The sequence below is a fragment of the Rattus norvegicus genome, chromosome 11 (assembly GCF_021556685.1).
Source record: "Rattus norvegicus strain SHRSP/BbbUtx chromosome 11, alternate assembly SHRSP_T2T, whole genome shotgun sequence".
Taxonomy (NCBI): Eukaryota; Metazoa; Chordata; class Mammalia; order Rodentia; family Muridae; genus Rattus; species Rattus norvegicus.
The window spans coordinates 68,569,895-68,590,274 of NC_141544.1; the positions used below are offsets into that span (position 1 = coordinate 68,569,895).

At 41.3% G+C, this 20,380-nt stretch overlaps 1 protein-coding gene across 9 annotated transcripts in view; it reads left to right on the forward strand.

Annotated features, from left to right (window-relative positions):
- Nucleotides 1-680: 680 nt before the first annotated feature.
- Phldb2 (pleckstrin homology-like domain, family B, member 2) overlaps nt 681-20,380 on the forward strand; it is a 219,834-nt gene continuing 200,134 nt past the window's right edge. For 7 of the 9 annotated variants that reach the window (XM_087576897.1, XM_087576901.1, XM_087576912.1 and 4 more), the window contains exon 1: nt 687-855. The gene's annotated coding sequence lies outside the window, so the exon portion shown is untranslated. 9 annotated transcript variants of the gene reach the window in all.

A 20,380-nucleotide genomic window follows, 5' to 3' on the forward strand; every position in this document is an offset into this window, starting at 1 on the left:
ATATTTGATATGCAGTATACCTGATATGTGACTCCCCCAAAGAGTTCATGACCCACAGGCTGAAAACTTCTGCTATGAGGTAGCATATTCACAGTTCTGCAAATCAGACCTGGACACCGTCAGGGAGATGTTAGCCTATTTTAGACTATGTCATGGGAAGATCACTGCTGGCATTACTTTGAGAGCAGAGCTGGTTCTAATCCCAGTTTTAGCACCTCCTTCTCATTGTGCGACCAGCACTCCATTGAGCCTTTTCTCTCTCACCATAAAACTGTAACATAGGTGATGTGTCCAACATATACCACATTTTCAATACATACAACCCTATTTCTTCAAAGAACTGTAAGACGGTTCTTGAAAAACTCAATAGAAGAAATTCTATTACTAAACTAGAGGGTTAATAAAGGATCTTCCAAATTCCCTTCTGAGGCCATTAAGACATAGCAGCGTTAAAGCTTTCCTTTCTCCTATTGTTCTCAAGACCTCTTGTCTGCAGACCCAGTGTCAAAGTAATCTCAGCAGATTGTCTACAGCTCTCAGCCTCTGCTTTCTGCCAACCCCTCCCGGTCCTGCTCTCCGGTTCTGCCATCCAGCTCTCTGGTTGGATTTGAGTAGGCCTGGTGTGTATTGATTGGTCAGGTCTGCAGCAGAGACCAGCAGAAATTCCCTCCTTCACATCTGTCCACACGCCTGACCATAAGAAAGTTGCTGCCTGTGACCAGCAGAGAAGGAGGCAAAGGGTTACCTCCCTTTCTCTCTTGAGGAAGAGTGGAAGCTTCTGCCTCAGCCCTAAACTCTCCAGCTGAGCTGGGAAGGAAGCCAGAAAAGACACCGGATAGGAAAGTAACAAAGGAGGTAGGTAACCAACCATTGTTCCTTCTCTCAAGATCACAGAACAAATACCTTGCCTAACCTCATAACTAGGCCATCTTTGACATTTGCCTGCTGAAGGAGAGGTGGTAGATATCCCTGTATGTCAGGAAAATTCAGTTTCTTGTCCATTAATATAACCTGGAAGGCAAGTTGTGTTTTCTACTATCTTCTCTCACCTCTGAAAGTTGTTGACTGTTCCGCTACAAGTTTCAAGTTTTGTGGAGATTTTTTCCCCCTTTCATTATAGAATATCCTATCTGTGATTGATTGACAAGTTTCCATTGATGGTGATTCCGCCAACATAGCTCTTGGCTCCAGAACTTTGCTTTTATATGTTTCTTTCTGCCTACAAGATGATGCCAGAGAAGACAGTGCATATAATTCCGAAGACTGTTAACTTCTAGTGACAAGATTTCTCAGGAAATCACACTTTCGTGCTTTGGAACCTAAGGGGTTAAAAAGTCCCGCCATTCCTGGAGCAGAATCAAGCCTATTTACCCAAGCTTATCACCAGAGCAGCCAGGTCAATCATTTACTGACTCAGCACTGTTTCTTACCCGTAAAGGAGGACCACCAAAGTCCTTGCCTGACTGAGTGCCCCCACAAAACATACATATACACATTGTTATATAGAAAGTATTCACAGAAGCCAGCAAGAGCCCATATGCTTTTCTAACCCCTATACATCTTTGTTCTTTCCAGAGTGGTAAGCACCCAGGAACCATATCAGCTCAGTGATTCATTAACTCAATCAAGACTCACTCACAGGACCAAAGCCTCGTTTCACCTGAAGCACAAAAAGTTGTAGCTTTAGAGAGAGCCTCAGCTGTCACTGGAGACCCAGGAAAGGTAGTTGAATGATCCAACAAGACAATAGCTTATTCTTGGAGGAGAGAAGAGTATCTAGAAACAATCGGAAGGGGATAGAAATGTCCTCAATTTTACACATTCCAAAAACTTTATTTTTAACAAATACGATTCACTCTTCTTTGGTCTGAATGTAACCCCACTAGTTGGAGGAGTGGTTTATCGTGACTACACAGACCTGGTAGGCCTATGTAATGATTTCTAGCTCTTACAATTATTACTCAGGTGGTTTGTGGTGGTGGTGGTGCCCGATTCTTCTGAACTCCATTTAGGAAACAGATTGACCCATGCACTGCAAAGTGATGTGTGATACTTATTTGGTCAATCATTTATGGCTAGGAGGTGAATACCCCCAGGTGAGGACTGTGACTGGAATTTTTAGTGGCTTGGCAGTTAATTAGATGCAGGAATTGAGACCACCGCAGACATTAAACCCCATTTGAAATTTGGACCATGTCTGAGCTACCTCCCAGGAGTGTCTTGGAAAATAACCATTTGTGAATTTTGTGATGATGCTCTGCAAAACGTTAAGTGTATCTGTAGCTGTAACCTCAAGTGTGTCTGTAAATAGCACAAGTGACAGAGGTGGGCAAAGGCTTCAGGGCATTCAAATAAACCGGCAGATTTGCCTACATGCTGCAGACTGCCTTCTTGTGCTTACATATCTTCTCTGTGTAACATCTAGCTCATACTGAGAAAAACGTCAGTGCAGTAGATCAGGCTCTTCTGTGCATTGTACATTAGCTAAAGAGAAATTATTGTTAAGACTGACTAGTTTAGTGTAGGCGCTGTCATTTTTTGTACACATTAGAAAGTTAGACCCGTGAAAGTCAATTAATTTTTTCCTTGACAATGCCGTGGTCAGCCAGAATCAAACTCATTTCTACCTTGTTCCCAACCTGTTGTCTTTCTCCTGAGTCAAAGTCGAGTCTCTCAGAACACTTGAGGACACACAGTAACACATTCCAGAGAGCCAAGCCAGCAAGGTAAACAAGCAATGCTCACCAACCCAGATTCTGCACTAGTCTGTGGCTGTGCTCTACCTAAGGCCAGTGGGTGTCGCTACTACAGAATGGCAAAAGCAGCCAATTTCATGCCTCTCAGATAGAAGATAAGAAAAGGAAACCAGCAGAGAGAAAAAGGATGTCCGGCCAGGTGTAACAGTCACTAGAGCATTCTGGATTCTAGTGAACTTAGTTCATTCTGAACTTAGGACTCAGCCCTTTCATTTCATGCCCTCAAACCCAGCGGTCCCTGCTGGAAGTGTTAGCCAGAAAAGGAAATGTTACTGTGTTTCTGGGACCTCAAAAGTGTACCATTTCATGTATTCCAGCTAATGCCTCCTCATCTAAACCCAGGGATTTGGTAAAATGAGGCTTTTACTAGTCAGGAGCCATTAGCAATCCATTCTGTTAAAGCTCCAATATAACCGACTACATTGATACACATTAGCCTGGAGTCTGTCTTGGCTTAAGGTTTCTCTTGCTGTGAAGAGACTCCAAGAATATGGCAACTCTTATAAAGAATAATATTTATGCAGGGCTGGCTTACGGTCTCAGAGGTTTAGTCCATCATGGTGTTGTGTAGGCAGGCATGGTACTTAACTAGGTGATGAGAGTTCTACATCTGAATCAGCAGGAGGCAGGGAAAGGGGAGAGAGAGAGAGAGAGAGAGAGAGAGAGAGAGAGAGAGACAAATATAGGAACTGGCTTGAACATTTGAAACTTCAAAGCCTATTCTCAGTGACACTCTTCTTCCAACAAGGCCACACCTACTCCAACAGAGCTACATGTCCTAATAGTGCCACCCCCTATTAGTATTTAAACACAGGAGTCTATGGGGGCCATTCTTATTCTGTTAACTTTGCCTTTCTCTTTAAGATGCCATTAGCTGTCTGGCACAAATTCCTAGGCAGTCACAATGCCCAGTATTTACACAATTAAGATAAAGGCGAGCTATCTGAAATGTGGTCAGTTAAACAAGATTGAACAAAGGATTTCTTCTTCTTGATTCTGGCCAAGTACACCTCAAGAATATGGCAAGAAAGGCCTTGTAAGTAGGAACTTACGTATGCATCACCATGTCTACCCTCCTTAATCAGTTGGCCTTAGATGAGCCGTATTCTTGTAATAGCATTCTAACCGAAAACACAGGAAGAAGAAACAAAGAAAGGTAAAGAGAGAGGACAATGTCTCAAAAGAATTGTCTACCTATGTCAAACATTAGATGAACAAATGACTAAGACCATTTACTAACCCTTTTCATTAGTTCTAGTAAAACAAACCTATGTAATGTGTCCACATCATTGACTCATGAACATGAGGTAACATTTGACTTAGGTTCTATCTGTTCTGAAAGACTGTATTCTGTGTCACTGTTCTGGAAAACAAGTCAACATGATAGTAGCTCTTCTGTGTCCATGGCTGCTGTAAGAGGGTGGAGAGTCCTTTTCAAAAGCATTTTCTTGGCTCTTAGAGATTATATTTTATTCCCTTGCCTGTCCCCCATCAGACATTTTTGACCCTATAGAAGCTTAGATCCTCCCTACTAGATAAGTGCCATTAAATAACTAACAATGTCCATAGATTGTATTGTAATGCCTTTGAGAAGCTATGGCAGAAATGAGTTCTGACTTTTGTGACAAACACTCTTCCATTGCTTATTTGGTTGATTTGAATACAGAGGAAATAGAAATTTTTCTTTATTAGCATGGTGTGGATGTAGTGAGAAGGGCTTTGGTATGCTAGGCAAATGGCTTACCGTCCTCAATCCTCTACAAGGCTTTTTATAAAAGTTGATTTCTGCAGTCACATTGGCCTGAGCGAAAGCTCCACTTTTTCTAGACTTTCTTTCTAGTGCGTTAGTTATTTTATTTAATGCTATAACAGCCATTTAATGTTAGAGCAACTGTCATAACAGTTGAGATGAGTACTGTATTCAGATTTTGTCCTTTTAGATTTCAGTCTCTTGCACAAGCCCTATGGGGTTTGGACCTCAAATTCTTTATTCTCATTTGTGAGTGTGTGTGTGTGTGTGTGTGTGTGTGTATGGGTGTGTATGGTGTGTGTGTGTGTGTGTGTGTGTGTGTGTGTGTGTGTGTACAAATTCTTCTAGATGTTTAAGGCTTCCAAATGGAAGCAGTGAAGCCCACAGCTATTTTCAGCCCCTGAAAACTGTCAAATGATTGTACAACCTGTCCTCAGGCTATTGAGACCCACTCAAGCAACAGTTCCCTTGGTTTTGACTAGAGGTCTACTAGGTCAGAGCCATAGTGGTGTTGTTTTAATTAGATTTTGTGGAGTAATGTGAAGGCAGTAACTGTAACTTAATAAAACCTAAGGGCCAAAGTCTGCCCTTAAGCAAAGACATTAACGGAGTTAATGACAGAATATGTGTGTGTGTGTGTGTGTGTGTGTGTGTGTGTGTGTATTCATACTATCCCCCTTGGCATAGTTTATATTGGTGAGAGTGGGAGACCCACTAGTACCTACATGAAGTCATCTGCTGGCTGACCTAAAACCACTGTATCCTCAGAGTTTCTATGAACTTTGAGGATCAATAAGTTGGAGGTAAGCAACAAAGAGAATGGGATTCCTATCTTGGCCCACACCAACTTTAAAATCATTTCATTCTTGTCTCTAATTGCAAGATCAGTTTTCTTTATGGGAACAGTAAAGGAGCTGAATGTAAAAAAAAAATAATTAGTAATAATAATAACAATAATAATAGCAACTCACCGGAGCTTGTAGAGTTTCCAGAATGTAAAACAAAGATGATATTTTTCATAGAAAGCTCCAACTTTATTTAGAGAGCATGATTCAAACCGTTTTAATTTTAAGTTTCACTAACACTGAGGTAACTCTCACAAAATCTTTTGCTTTATTATATAGAGCCCAAACACTATCAGAAATACTTCCTACAGAGACTTCTAACTGAGCAGGATCATCTTTGGCCATCACCGGTTTGCTGTTTTGGAGGGTGCATTTCTTAAGAAAAGTCTTGGGAGAGTGCCTTTGGCTGGTGCTCCAGTGAGATTCTGTGGAAAGAAGGCTTTCATCCAAGGGGCCACTTCGTGGTGATCTCATTTGATTCCACAGTGTGAGCAGCTGAAAGCTTGCAGTTAGGAAGCAAGCATGTTACAGGAAGAGAGGACATCTAGAGACAGAGCAGAAGAGTTCACGGGAAGATACGAATATACTTCTTCATAGCCTAAGAAAGTCCCAGAATGATTCTGCCGCAACTTTGAACTTCTGCATTCCACAAAATCTAACTTTTGCTTAGCTAGCAATCATGAATACAAGCAGAACTGAATTCTGGAACCTAGCTGGCCTCTAATTGAAACTCACCTTGTCTGGCATCTATCTACAATATTATCCCTCATTCTCCTAGATGTGTTATCATAGAATATACTTGCATTGGTAAGGTAAACACAGGCAGCAGCTAAGTCATCCTTATCCCAACTCTACCATTGTCTTTCTCTCTAGGCTTGGGCAAAACTTGATTTGGTCTGGATTTCACTCACATGTATCTTTATATGAATAATCTGTAACACCTATTGATTGTTAATAACACTGTTACAGTGTTATTAGATACTGCTTTTGTGGACAATATTTGCAGTCTGGGTATGGTGGCACATGCCTTTAATCCTAGCACTTGAGAGGAAGAGGCAGGAGCCTCTCTATGGGTTGCAAACCAGCCAGAGATACATAGTGAGATCCTGTTTAAAAACAAATCAGAAACAAAAACAATATCAAGATTTGCTCTCTTAGTCAGGGTTTCTATCCTGCACAAACATCATGACCAAAAACAAGTTGTGGAGGTAAGGATTTATCCAGCTTACACTTCCACATTGCTGTTCATCACCAAAGGAAGTCAGGACTCGAACTCAAGCAGGTCAGGAAGCAGGAGTTGATGCAGAGGTCATGGAGGAATCTTACTTACTGGTTTGCTTCCCCTGGCTTGCTCAGCTTGCTCTCTTATAGAAACTAAGACCACCAACCCAGGGACGGCACCACCCACAATGAACTGGGTTCTCCCGCCTTGATCACTAATTAAGAAAATGCCTTACAGCTGGGTCTTAGGGAGCCATTTCCACAATTGAGGCTCCTTTCTTTGTGATAACTCCAGCTTGTGTCATATTAACACAAAAAACCAGTCAGTACAATTGACCCCTTGGCAACCTGACACACAAACACATCACTATTAAGCCTCAACCCTCATTTTCTTATTCATTCCCAAAATCTAAACAACTTTAAGAGTCCCACAGTCTTTACATATTAAAAGTTCAATTCCTTAAAAATATCCAATATCCCTTAAAATTCAAAATTGTTTTAAAATTCAAAGTTTCTTAACTATGGACTCCACTAAAATACTTTCTTCCTTCAAGAGGGAAAAATATCAGGGCACAGTCACGATCAAAAGCAAAATCAAATTCCAACTGTCCAATGTCCGGGATTCAATCTTCTAGGCTCCTCCAAGGACTTAGTTCACTTCTCCAGCTCTGCCCTTTGTAGCACACACCTTGTCTTCCAGGTTCCAGCTGCCTGTTCTCCACTGCTGCTGCTGCTGTTCTTGGTGGTCATCTCATGGTACTGGAATCTCCAAAACGATGCTTCTTCTACTGTTACTAGGCTTCATCAATAGCCTCTCACAGGCTCTCTTCATGGTGCCAAGCCTCAACTCCTTTGCATGACCCTTTCAGTCTTGGGCCATTAACTGCAACTGAGGCTGCACTTCACCAATGGCCTTCTATGGCCTTTCACAGTGCCCAGTCTCAGCTGCCCTTCATGACCCCTACATGCCTTCAAAACCAGTACTACCTGGGAGATTCTTACACACTACCAAGTCCGGCCAGAGCACTAGGTACAGCCGTGGCTATCTCTGGAACACAGCCCCTTTGTGCTCTCAGAAAACAATTCTCAGAAGATTTCACCTCAATGATGCTGGTCTCTTCTTAATCACCACTAATTTCTTAGCTTCAGCTGACCAGCATCAAAAGTCCAAGTAATCTAAACTTCTCGCTTTAGTAGTTCTGGTATCTTGCTAATCATAGCTGATCCTTCAGCTCCAGCTAACCAAAACCATAGAATCTTCACAATCAAAATAGCAACAGTCTTGATAAGAGCCTTTAATCTTCCCTCTGAAATTTCACAAGCCAGGCCTCCATCTTCTTTCTGTACTGTTCTCAACATTATCTGCCGAGCTCCTACAGAACATTTCACAGAGATTTTAACATCCCAGTGGCTCTTTAGCTCAAAGTCCCAAAGTTCTACAGTCCTCCCCAAAACATGGTCAGGTTGTCATGGGAATACCCAACTCCTGGTACCAATTTGTCTTAGTCAGAGTTTCTATTCCTGCACAAATATCATGACCAAAAAGCAAGTTGGGGAGGGAAGGGTTTATTTAGCTTATACTTCCAAGTTGCTGTTCATCACCAAAGGAAGTCAGGACTGGAACTCAAGCAGGTCAGGAAGCAGAAGCTGATGCAGAGGACATGGACAGATGTTACTTACTGGTTTGCTTCCCCTGGTTTGCTCAGCTTGGTGTTTTATAAAACCCAAGACTACCAGCCCAGGGATGGAAACACCTACAGTGGGCTGGGTCCTCCCCCTTGATCATTAGTTGAGGAAATGCCTTACAGCTGGATTTCATGGAGGCATGCCCTCAATTGAGGTGCCCTTCTTTGTGATAACTCCAGCTTGTGTCAAGTTGACACATAAAGCTAGCCAGTACACTATCACATATAAGATTTTGAACTTAACCCTTGTACTAAACCCCAGTCTCAGAGGGTGTGTGTGTGTGTGTGTGTGTGTGTGTGTGTGTGTGTGTGTGTTGTATGATTTCAATCACTAATACAGTATTTTGGAATCTCAGCAAATATCTGTGAGTAGTATCAAGTATCAAGTGACAGTGACTTTAGGAGAGAAAATGATCTTTAAGAAGACATTGGAGCCAGATGTGGTGGTGCATGCCCTTGACCCCAGGAGTTTGGAAGCAGAGGCAGATGAATCTCTTTAAATTGAAAGACAGCCTGGTCAACAAAGAGATCTTCAAGTGAACCAGAGCTACACAGTGATACCCTGTCTGGAAGAAGAAGAGAAAGAGGAGGTTGTAAGGCAGATGAGGATATCAACATTGGAAGGTCAGTAGGATGGCTCATTGTTGTCTCACCCCCCTATAAACATCCTGTCTTAAGACATTTCCCTGCAAAATAGAAGGCTTTAATCTCAGAGGAAACTGCAACACAGAGCAGGTCACCATTGGTAAGACACCATGTAAATCTCATGTAAGCGCATGCATAAAACTACAGAAAGAGGAAACAATGTGAATACAGAAGGGGCACTAGTTAGGAAGCAGGAAGATGAAAAGGTCAGTCGAAGAGGAATAAGAAAGGATGCTGGGGTGAATATGTCCAAAATACAGTATATACATGTATGAAAATGTCATGATGAAACCCATTATGTATAATAACATATGTTACTACATAGTAATACAAACTTTAATAAAAGAAAATATGAAAAAATTCTTTTTTATTTATATTTTATTTTAGAATCTAAAACATTCATTGTAAGAATTCTCTTCCTTCATATTCACTTTGTAGTTAAGTGAACATTTATCTACTGATCACAGTTAAGGGTCAAGAACTAAAATTATGAAGCAGTCTAGCTAATCTACCTACGAATCCTGTTATTGCTTATTACCTGATCTCATATATATACATATATACATATATATGTGTGTATATATATATATGTGTGTGTGTGTATATATACATATATATATATATCTCAACCATATGATCAAAAGCCATCTTACATTTTCCTTAATTATTATGAATGAACGGGGAGAAAAAAGGCAAGCGTATAAGCAAAGTGAATGAACCTTACTGTGCTACCTTTTTAAAAAGGATTTATTTTTATTTTTCTTTTTTGAAGATTTATCTGTTTGTTTGCTTATTTGAGTGAGTACACTGTCACTATCTTCAGACACACCAGAAGAGGGCATCAGATTTCATTCTAGATGGTTGTTAGCCACCATGTGGTTGCTGGGAATTGAACTCAGGACCTCTGGAAGAGCAGTCAGTGTTCTTAACCACTGAGCCACCCCTCCAAACCCTGTGTTACCTTTTATAACATATGAGTTAGATAGCCAATATCCCCTTAGTTATACAGCCATGGGTTTTATCCAAGGCCAGGACTATATTTTATAAATTAAACTTGTTCCCTAATAATTCCAGACAGCCATATGATGCGTTCTGACTATCCCCCCCTCTCAGATTCCTCTCCCAACTCTACCAATGCCCCCTCTTCCTATGCTCATATCTTTTTCTTGTTGCTTTGTGAGTCACTGAATTTAACCAGGGTGTTCCTGTGGCCATAGATTTAGAATTATCCAATAATGGTTTCCAGTGGATACGAAATTATAATCAATGACTCACTATCTCAGAATTCATAAGTAGCCAAGAGTTCATTGGGGAGAGGTAGTTTCTGCTAAGTCTCTCCAAGATCCATGACTGCCTAGGGACAAGCCCAGGCTTGTGAAGGCCAGTGCACACAACACTTGCTGCTGTGAGTTTGTGTTTGCGATGACTGGGTCATGCCTTGGAGAAAGTTTCGCAGCTCTTCCTTCTGCCTTCTAGCTTTTACATTCTTTCTGCCCCCTCTTCAACAATACTCTCTGAATTTGGAAGAAAAAGGAGAATCAAAGTTCTGTTTAAGGCGGGGCATTCAATCACCTAGTATCTCGTCACTCGGAGTAGCCATGAGTCTCTCAGTTCACTGATGTTTACTGCAGAGGAGCTTCTCTGATTAAGGCTAAGGGTAGGATTCTTCTGTAGTTATAAATTCAAGTGACCAGAAAGCAGTTTGTCACCATATTCATTTAGCTAAACAATTGTAGTAAAGTCTTCCCTGGGGCCTTTGCATCAAGGCCTGAATTCCATTCTATGGAGAAGGCATCAAATCTAATCAGAGATTGTTGGTTTGCACCCCTCCCCCAGCATGGGCTACTGTATGTTAATAAGATTTTTAAATAAAGAAAATATGGAGTGTCCAGAAAGCTGGCTTAGATATTAAGAGAGCTTACTGCTCTTGCAGAGGACTCATGATGACTCACAATTAACCATAACTCTAGTTCCAGACAATCCTATACCCTCTTCCGGCCTCTTTGGGCTCTGCCCACACATGATACACATAGCTTCATGCAAACAAACACAAATATATATAAATAAAGTTGTGTATGTGTGTGTGTGTGAGAGAGAGAGAGGAGGGGGAGAAGTTTCTATGCCTTGGATTTGTAATTCCTGAGTGTCACTGGGGAAGCCATCTTTCTAGAGAAGGGGCCCATTCATCTGGGAGACTGCATTCGAGTGAACCACATTTGGGTTCACATTCAACTGCAATTTGGGCAGTGATGCTGACCTTTGTCTCCAATGTGTCACTCATAAGCACTTCAGAGAGCAGACAGTCATGACTATTATTTTCCTTTAATAAATAAACAGCAGCTCTTCCAGGTGACATGACTTGCCTGAGGTTAAAGAAACATGGTAGCGAGTCGGATAGACTTTGTGTGTTTTAGAGGAGGGAATGGTAAGGTAAGAAAAAAAGATGAGTGTGGGACTGGCCCTAATATCCACTGAGAAACAGAACAACGGTCATGGGCCAAGGAAGTCTCTGCTCTTTATCCCAAGACCACTGCCGCCCACCTGCCCCTCCCTTAGCCCAGCCGGTTGCCTCGCCTAGCGTGACTCAGCCAGCTTATTGCTGACTTATGCCTGAGCTCCTGTTCCTTCTTGTTTGCACCGGGAAAGGTTATTCATAATGAAGTAAATAAAGCACATCAAGGAAATAAGAGTGCATCTTCCCCAAGGTTCCAAGCTGAAAGGCCGACTGGCTTTATAGAGGCTCTGATTTCTCTCTTGCTATCTGCAGGAATGAAGGGCACCCTAATGATTGGCAGGGCTGTGACATCCATTCCAAGCACTGTTTTTTATCTTTGGGTTGTAGTATCCTATTCGCTCTATTTCTCCACCTAAAAAGGAAAGATTAACGCTTGCTCATTATGACACTGTGAATTAGTTTCTTTTCCTGTGGCTGTGAAAAAACGACGTCTTGACAGAAACAGTTTAAACAGGAGCAAGGTTGTTTGTGGAAGTTTTCAGAAGTCTATCAAGTAGGATAGTCAGGATGGTAGGAGCTGAAGGCAGCCGGTCACACTAAATCCATAGAGGAAGGTTCCCTTTGCATGCATAATCAGGGAGGGTCACATTGTATCCATAGTCAGAAATGGTCACACTGTGTCTATAGGCAGAGGCAGTGGATAACATTCTATCCATACTCAGAGGCAATGGGTAACATTGTATTCATTGTCAGGGACAGTGGGTAACATTGTGTCCATAGTCAGAGATAGTGGACAACATTGTATTCATTGCCAGAGACAGTGGGCAACATTGTATTCATTGTCAGAGGCAGTGGGTAACATTGTATCCATAGTCAGAGGCAGTGGTTGACATTATCCACAGTCAGAAGCATTGGGTCACTTGTATGCAGAGTCAGGAAGCAGCAAAAGATGAATTGCAGTGCTCAGTTCTTTTCGTAGGGTTACTATTGCTATGATGAAACACCAGGATCAAAAGCAACATGAAGAGGAAATAATTATTTGACTTATGCTTCCACATCATTGTTCACCATTGAAGGAAATCAAGACAGGAACTCAAGCAGGGCAGGAACCTGGAGGCAGGAGCTGATGCAAAAACCAGAGAGGGGTGCGGCTTACTGAATTGTTCCTTGGCTTACTCAGCCTGCTTTCTTATAGAATTCATGACTACCATCCCAGGGATGGCACTACCCATGAGCCAGACTCTCCCCCATCAATCACCAGTTAAGAAAATATTTCCCAGGCTTGACTACAGCCTGTAGTTATGGAGGCATTGCCTCAGTTGAGGTTTCACATCTTAGATAACTATAGCTTGTGTCAAATTCACATAAAAGTAACTAGCACAGCTCTTTCTCCTTTTTATCCAGCCTAAGATCCATCCCAGGGAATCATCTTCATGTCAATTAGCCTTGTGAAGAGAATCTCTAACAGACATGTCAAAAGGCGTGCTCTGTTAAGTTGATAATATTAATTATTAATTGATAATAACCATCACACACTGTATGGAAGAAAGCAGCCTAGGGAAGGCCTGTTCAAAGGAAGCCACTAATTGCACTGAACACCAAGGCCCCCCCTAGACAATCACAATAAAGAAAATATGGCATTAGCATGGGTTTGTTTCACCCCAAAGGACTGAACACAGAAGTAAGAACGATATTATACATAAATGTTCTTATGTCTCAGAAGGATTAGCCCACATCACTGCCTATTTTTGTCCCATTTGAAGAGGTATGTTGAATGCTATTGCATAATACAAATATATTATAATTTTCTGGGGGGAAGGGTCAATTCTATAAATTCAATGAGAAGAGTCTTATTCTCCAGGCAGGATCTTCAAGTGGTTTTTAGTAGTAACAACTAAAGTAGTTCTAAGTCTTCCTACATCTAAATTTTCACTCTATTCTAACATCTAATAGTCTCCTTGGGTAATTTATCACTAAAGGCATTGGGAACCCAATAAAAAATGTTTAGTTAATACTATCCATGGCCATGTTGGATACAGTCATGTTTAAGAATCCATAATTAAATAAGTGGTCACCAAAAGCATCTTTAATGGCCTCTGTTCACTGTTGACTTGGCAGAATTTACTGTCAATCATCTGGGATATGGATATCTAAGCAAGTCTTGGGGGGGATTATCTTAATAACATTAACGAGGTAGAAAGATTTACCCACTGTGAGCGGCACCATTCCCTGTATAGGAAATCGTGAAGAGTGAGTCCCTGGACAGCCAGAACTGTATAGTAAGATGCTGTCTCAAAACAAAAATAGGAATTCTATTTTTTTTCACTCATTCATATAGCTTTCCATAATTTTCACTCAGCTGCTGATAGCCAAGGAAGCCAGAGTCTGTCTGTTATCTGAGGACAAGTACCACTTAATCGTTAAGGCAAGAGCAGCTTATTCAGCAGTGGTTTCCCAGAAGAAACAGGGCTTTTCTTTATATTCTTATTTTTTTCTGCACACTGGACCAAAGGGGTGGGAGGTAGCATCTTAACCAGCATTTTCATATCATACATTTCAAGTACTTGGGGACTCCAAATGTCTTGTGGTGGAACTAAAATAATGTGTGTGTGTGTGTGTGTGTGTGTGTGTGTGTGTGTGTGTGTGTGTGTGTGTGTGTGTTGCATGGAATGAATCCTAATAGGACAAAGAAAGTAGATAATTTTATAATAAGAAAAATTTCACTAGGACTATTCCTGAATATAGGTTATATAAAACCCAACCCTTTTTTAATGTCTGGAATTACTTAGTCTCCATTTAGAAGGCTGGCCTTGAAGACTTCTATTGTTAGCATACTCCAGGCTTTAAAATTGCTACAACATCTTTCGACCAGTTTTAGAAACAACACACTACAAAAACCTTTGGCACGGAAACAGTTCTTCAGTGATATCTAAATAAATCCCAGGGTTGGTTAACTATATGAACTGCAGATGTCTCCACTAACTCCTGGCGTAGTAAATTATATATCCCATCACCATCTATATGATTCTGGGTGATATCATCAACAAGATTAAATAATGAAATTTGAGGAAGTTTATCCAAGGATAAAGTGACCTTAGCAACATTCGCTAGATTATGTGCATAGCCTGCACATATTTTAACTCTAGTTTGAAGATATATACACTAACCATGTCTGGTTTTGCTTAATCTTTGGCTGTTTCCCCTAAAGAGATTAGCTGAGGTCACCACACTTCCTCTCTCTATGCCTATCTGATGAATCTCCATTTGTGGCTCCACTAGTCTTCAGATGCATTTGTATAAAAAACTGTCAACTCCCTCACTTTCCCCCAGGCCAAGGTCATAACAGCATGCTGGAATCATGTACTTTCCTTTGTTATAGCACAGACCCAATAAGAAGGCATCTGCAGAGTACCTAATGCACGCTGGATGCTGTGCTGAGCACTGTGGATTCAGGATGAGTATTCCCATTGACAGCTGTCCTCAGAAAGGAGAGCAGAGTCTCACTGAGCAGATGAACCGAGGAAGCCATCATCAGAGCATCATGCAGGGCCGTAAAGACATCAGGAAAGGACTGGTGGATAGATATTCAGGAAGACAGTTGGAAGAGCTGAGATCAATGCAGTATTTCAAGTAAAATAAGATTAGGACTCACATTCTTCCATTTTAAGAATTCTTATTTGGAAGAAAATGCTGCTTCCTATTTGGAAATTGCCTAATTTTCCTAAAGGTGCCAGAGTAGAAACTTATGGTAGCCCTGAGGAAGGAGGCTTCTTTGCTCTCTAGCGAGGTAAGTGAGAAGGAATTCCAAAGAGAGAGTTTTAAATAAAAGGCCAGAGAAACAAAATATAGTGCCCATCTCTGGAATGGGAACATTAATTTGGAACATTCTTTCCAATCCAAGCTTCTCACATTTCCCCAGCCTGAGGGACTTTCTCCTGGTACATGGGCTTGTTATAAATCTGACTTCTACTCAGTTGTGCTTGGATTTAATTTATCGTGGAGCAACTTTCAACAGAAGGTGAACAAACCAAACTGGAGAAAAGATAATAAGGCCTCTTAATGTCCACTTGGCACACAGAAAGCCTGAGACCAGAGGCTGGCCCACCCAGAACAAAGCCCAATGGTTCCCATTAACTGGCAAGTTCAACTTTGACTTAAAGCACATTTTAAATGGTGTGTCAGTCAGGAGGGTAAATTTTCATAGCTTTGAACCTAAACTATGAGACTCTTTCTAATAGTGACTTAGACAAATATTTTATCCCCTTAAATGGTGCTGGTATTTCCTAAAGTGGGATCAAAAGATGGTTGAATTGTCCCTCCATTTTAGAAACAGATCATAAGTCAAACTTTTAATAGAGCAATTTGCATATGAGTTTTAGTCTTTCATCCAGTTTGAAACAAAGAGTACATGCAAAAGTTAATTAGGCTATACTTGGCTGTATACGTGTTTAAAACTCCTCTTACAAATTCTATAAACACACATAAAAATAGAAATGGTGAACTGGGAAAGAATATTTGCCACAAAACTAACAGTCAAAACTGACTACTTCTAAGAAGTGGAGGGTTTTTAGCAGTGCCCAGAAACCGGGAAAGGGAATAACACTTGAAATGTAAATAAGAAATACTCAAGTTAATAAAAAAAAAAAAAGAAGTGGATCCAAAAGAAGGAATCCATGCCACTGAAGTCAGCAGCTGGGTGGAAAGTTGGGCCTTGAGTGAATTGGGAATTCACAAATAAGAACAGTACAAGGCTTGGTTTTCATGCAGGTGTCCAAACAACCAGAGCAGGGGCTGTCCCTGACTCCGGTGCCTACCTTCAGATCCTGTTCCCCTAACTAGGCTGCCTTGTCTAGTCTCAGTGGGAGAGGATTCTCCTAGTCCTGCAGTGACTTAATGTGCTAGGGTGGGTTGATATCCAGAGTGGTCTCTCCATTCTCAGAGGAGGAGAGGGGGGCTGTGTGAGTGGAGGACTGGGAGAAGGGGTGGGGGATATGGCTGTGATTGGGAAGTAAAGTGAATGAATAAATAAATTAAGGGGGAAAAAGAATTGCATGGCCCATAATCATGAATACATAAATGCCCAGCCATGTTAATGATGAAATAACTTGAAAGGATACGGTAGTAATCCCCATTTATTAAATTGGAGAAAATTGAGTGCCTAGAGGTATTGATGACCATGTGACGTTGCTGTTGAAGGAAATGTCAGTTCCTACAACTTAGTAATTAAGGACACTTTCGCTGGGGAGATAGGACATCGGGTGAAAGTACTTGCTGAGCAAGCTTGCAGACCCCAGTTATACCAAAAGCCACCTCCTGTGGCAGGTGTGTGTAATCCCAGCCCTCGCACTGCAAGACAGGAAGTGGAAAACAGGAGGAACACCCAGAAGCTCCCGGGCCAGGTTGGCTTGGAATACACAACACAGATGCAAAAACAGTTATTGTCTGACCTCTACTCTAGTGGTATGGCAAGTGTGTGCTTGTGTTTGCACAAACACAGAGAGAGAGAGAGGGGGGGGGAGTAGAGAGAGTAAATTAAAGTAAATTAAGATGTCTTAAGATTGGTAAGTTTTGATTTAGGAAGGAATTACCCCCAGTAGTCTACTTTCACCAACTAAGCTCCGCCTCCTAAAATTTCTACAACTTTCCAGAAGAGCACTCTCTGCTGGGAACCGTGCGTCTAAAACACGTGAAGACATTTCATATTCCACCCACAACAACTTCAGTCTGAGGCAGCAAGCTTCAGCCAAAGACGAAAGTAGACGGTAGACATTTTGTTTTAGCAAGGGCACCCCAAAGTGCACTGTATGCACAATATTTTGAACCAAACGTTAAGCCTTCTTCTGAACAGCAAGTTGATAACATCCATGATTTTAATACTATGGATTTATGGTCATGTGTATCAAAAATAATGGAGCAGGGCCGGAGAGATGGCTCCCTAGTTAGGAGCGCACACTGCTCACAAATCCCCTAGAGCAGCCCCAGCTCTAGTGATGTCTGATGCCCTCTTCTGGCCATCTCACGCAACTGCATGCACTTGGCTGCATATACACACAGAGACGCACACATATAAAAAGTTGATCTGTATTAAGGGCTGTATTAAAGAAAGCTCCTCTTGCCTAGGAAGCGCAAGGCCCTGGGTTCGGTCCCCAGCTCCGAAAAAAAGAACCCCCCCCAAAAAAAAGCTCCTTCACTCAGGCATTTTTTAGAACAATTGTTCTAAAGGTGCTGGATCCAAGAATGGGTAGGTGGCAAACACACCAAAAATCACGAAGCTAGTACACAAATGGCTAAACTCTGAGAGTTACTTAATGCATAATCTCTTTCACTATGTTTATATTTTGGGATAAAGACCAAATTAGGGCAGAGGAGCTCAGGGATGGCCTCCTTCCTCAGCAGGTGATCCAGTTTGCTGTGCTGGGACTAATGCCCCCAGGGCTCCCTCCGCCCAGGAATCTTCTCCATTAAGGAAGATACCATTGCGTGGCCCAGTCAAGCTGAATGCTCCGCTTTCCTTCGAACTCCATTTTGCATTTGCACTTCACACCCTAGTTCTTGCACCCATATTTTTCTCTTTACTTTCATTTGCCATTTCCGGTTTAATTTTGCTCATTTGTTTGATTGTCTGTTTGTTTTCAATTTTGCTGAGTTGTCCTTCTGGGTAAGTGATCCGAGATCTTGTTTGGATATTGGAAGCGAAGGAGTCTATTGTATTGTGAGGCTCGGTAGCTCCCCTGGCGAGATCACCTGTATATAGACAAGTACATTGAGGCCTCTCTCCTAAGTTATCCTGAGTCGCTGGCATCGAACCCTGATGCTGTACATAGAGTTCTTCATTTCAGAAGTAGACTAAGGCTGGAGCTGCAAGGAGAACATGAGATTTACTGAAGGGAAACCTAATAGTTGGCTGGGTAGATCAAAGAATAAACGATAGTTATGGGAAGGAACACTGGAAACAAAATGCAGACAACTGGACGCCGCCTTTGACTGCTGCCACGGATCCCAGCAACAGTGGCACCAGAGACACCAAATAAACCCGAGGGTATCCAACGGTATTTTCCCCAAGAAAATGCAGTGTCTGGCCCTGATAATCTCTGTCAGGGAACTAGGGAAAGAAAGGGGGAACTTGGGGGCCGACAAGAAGACTTAGATGGTAAAGCACTTACTACACAAATCTAAATCCCTCAAAACTATACAAGGTAGAAGTGATCCCAAAACTTGTTTGGGTATTTGAAGCAAAAGAGTTTATCTTTTTGTATTGCAACCCCCCAATACTTAATAAATTAAATAAGAATGTAATGTAGGAGAAGAGGAATCTTGTAGGGAAACAAAGCAAGCAGAGATGAAACACCCATGGCAAGTGGTGAGGCTAGGAAGAAAAGTCCTACCAAAGTAGTTGACTAATGTCTGACCTTACTGGGTTTTGTCATGTACAACAATTTGCAAATTAAGATATTTGTGTGAGATTAGTGACATTTATAAAATATTTCATATGTTTTCTATTGCTTTCAAAGCCAGACTTTTGTTTTGTTTCGTGACACAAGGCTCTGTGTATCTCTGGCTGTCCTAGAATCACTCTGTAGATAAGGCTGGCTTTGAACTCAGACATCCTCCTGCCTCTGCCTCCCAAGTACTGGGATTAAAGAAGTCCGGCTTTAAAGTCAGAGTTTAAACATGGGTTTCTAGCTGAAATTGTTAGTCTTTTTATTTGTATTTTTACAAAAGTGTGATTAAAGCAGAAAGGTCTTTTCTGTTAACTTCTATTGAGACATCCGTTTCAAATTACATATAAGCCTTTTTTTTAAAAAAAAGATCACAAAAATCTATTTTAAGGATGATTTACAGATGGACTATTTTAATCACTAATGTTGTAAGATGTTTATTTCAAGTATTCTTAAAGGATTTCTTACACTGTAGGATTCAAATCCTACAACATTCTTAACAAAAGGACCAAAGGGACATTTTTGGGAAATTCTTAGTCCCCTTTGTTTCTGCAGAAACAAAAGCACTCATGTTATTAATATATGAAAGGGGATATAGTTACATACTCTTAGAAATGCTTAATCACATGACAGGCAAGATGACTCAGTGGATAAAGATGTTTGCTCCCATGCTGGATGGCTTTAGTTCCATCCCCAGGACCCAAGGACGGGAAAGAGCTGATTCTGGCCAGTTGCCCTATGACCTCATGGTTGCCACAACCTTCATATAGTACTATGGCATGCTCAAGCCTTGTTACACACACACACACACACACACACACACACACACACATGCACACACATGTAATAAAAGGTTCATGGCAACTGTGTCATAATATACTTTGCACTAGATTAATCTAGAAATGTAATCCCAGTGCCTTACTGAATCTGACTTTACGTTAGCCTATTACAAAAACTTCTCCCCTGTTGGTTTTCATCTCCTTCACATCTATAACATCCTGGAGGGTGGCGGTGTTAAATTTAATTTGTCAACCTACATTTAATTTTACAAGAATCTGAGTCACTCTGCTGAATAAGCAAGAATTGTCTGCCACGGGCTTTGGTGATTCGGATGGAGAAGTCACAGCTGAAGTAAAAAATATGCTGCCAGGAGTATTTCCCCCCAGTTCTCTCCCTTGTAATTTTAACGGTGCGAATGAAAGGACTGCTTTTCTTTTAACAATAGTGTCCTTGTTAAGGAGACTTTAACACACTGCTCAGCTATACAGACACTGCCTAACTAAGCCCTTAATAGGACAAAGATGCCAACAGTTCTAAATCCAGAGAATGCAGCTACGTCCCATAGAAGATAGTAAAGGTGATTTTTCCCCTCCCTGTGCAGCTCATTCCTGCTCTGGGAACTCTTGTCCATATCCATAAACCATTTTTTTTTTGTTTTTTTTGTTTTTGTTTTTTTTTTTTTTTGCAGAGAAGCATCATTAATCTGTAAGACTGACTACAACAATAGCATATTATTTTCTTCAATAGAGGCTGCCATTGAGACCGCGTATTATCAAGGCAGCTGTCCAATTAAATTTTTACAAA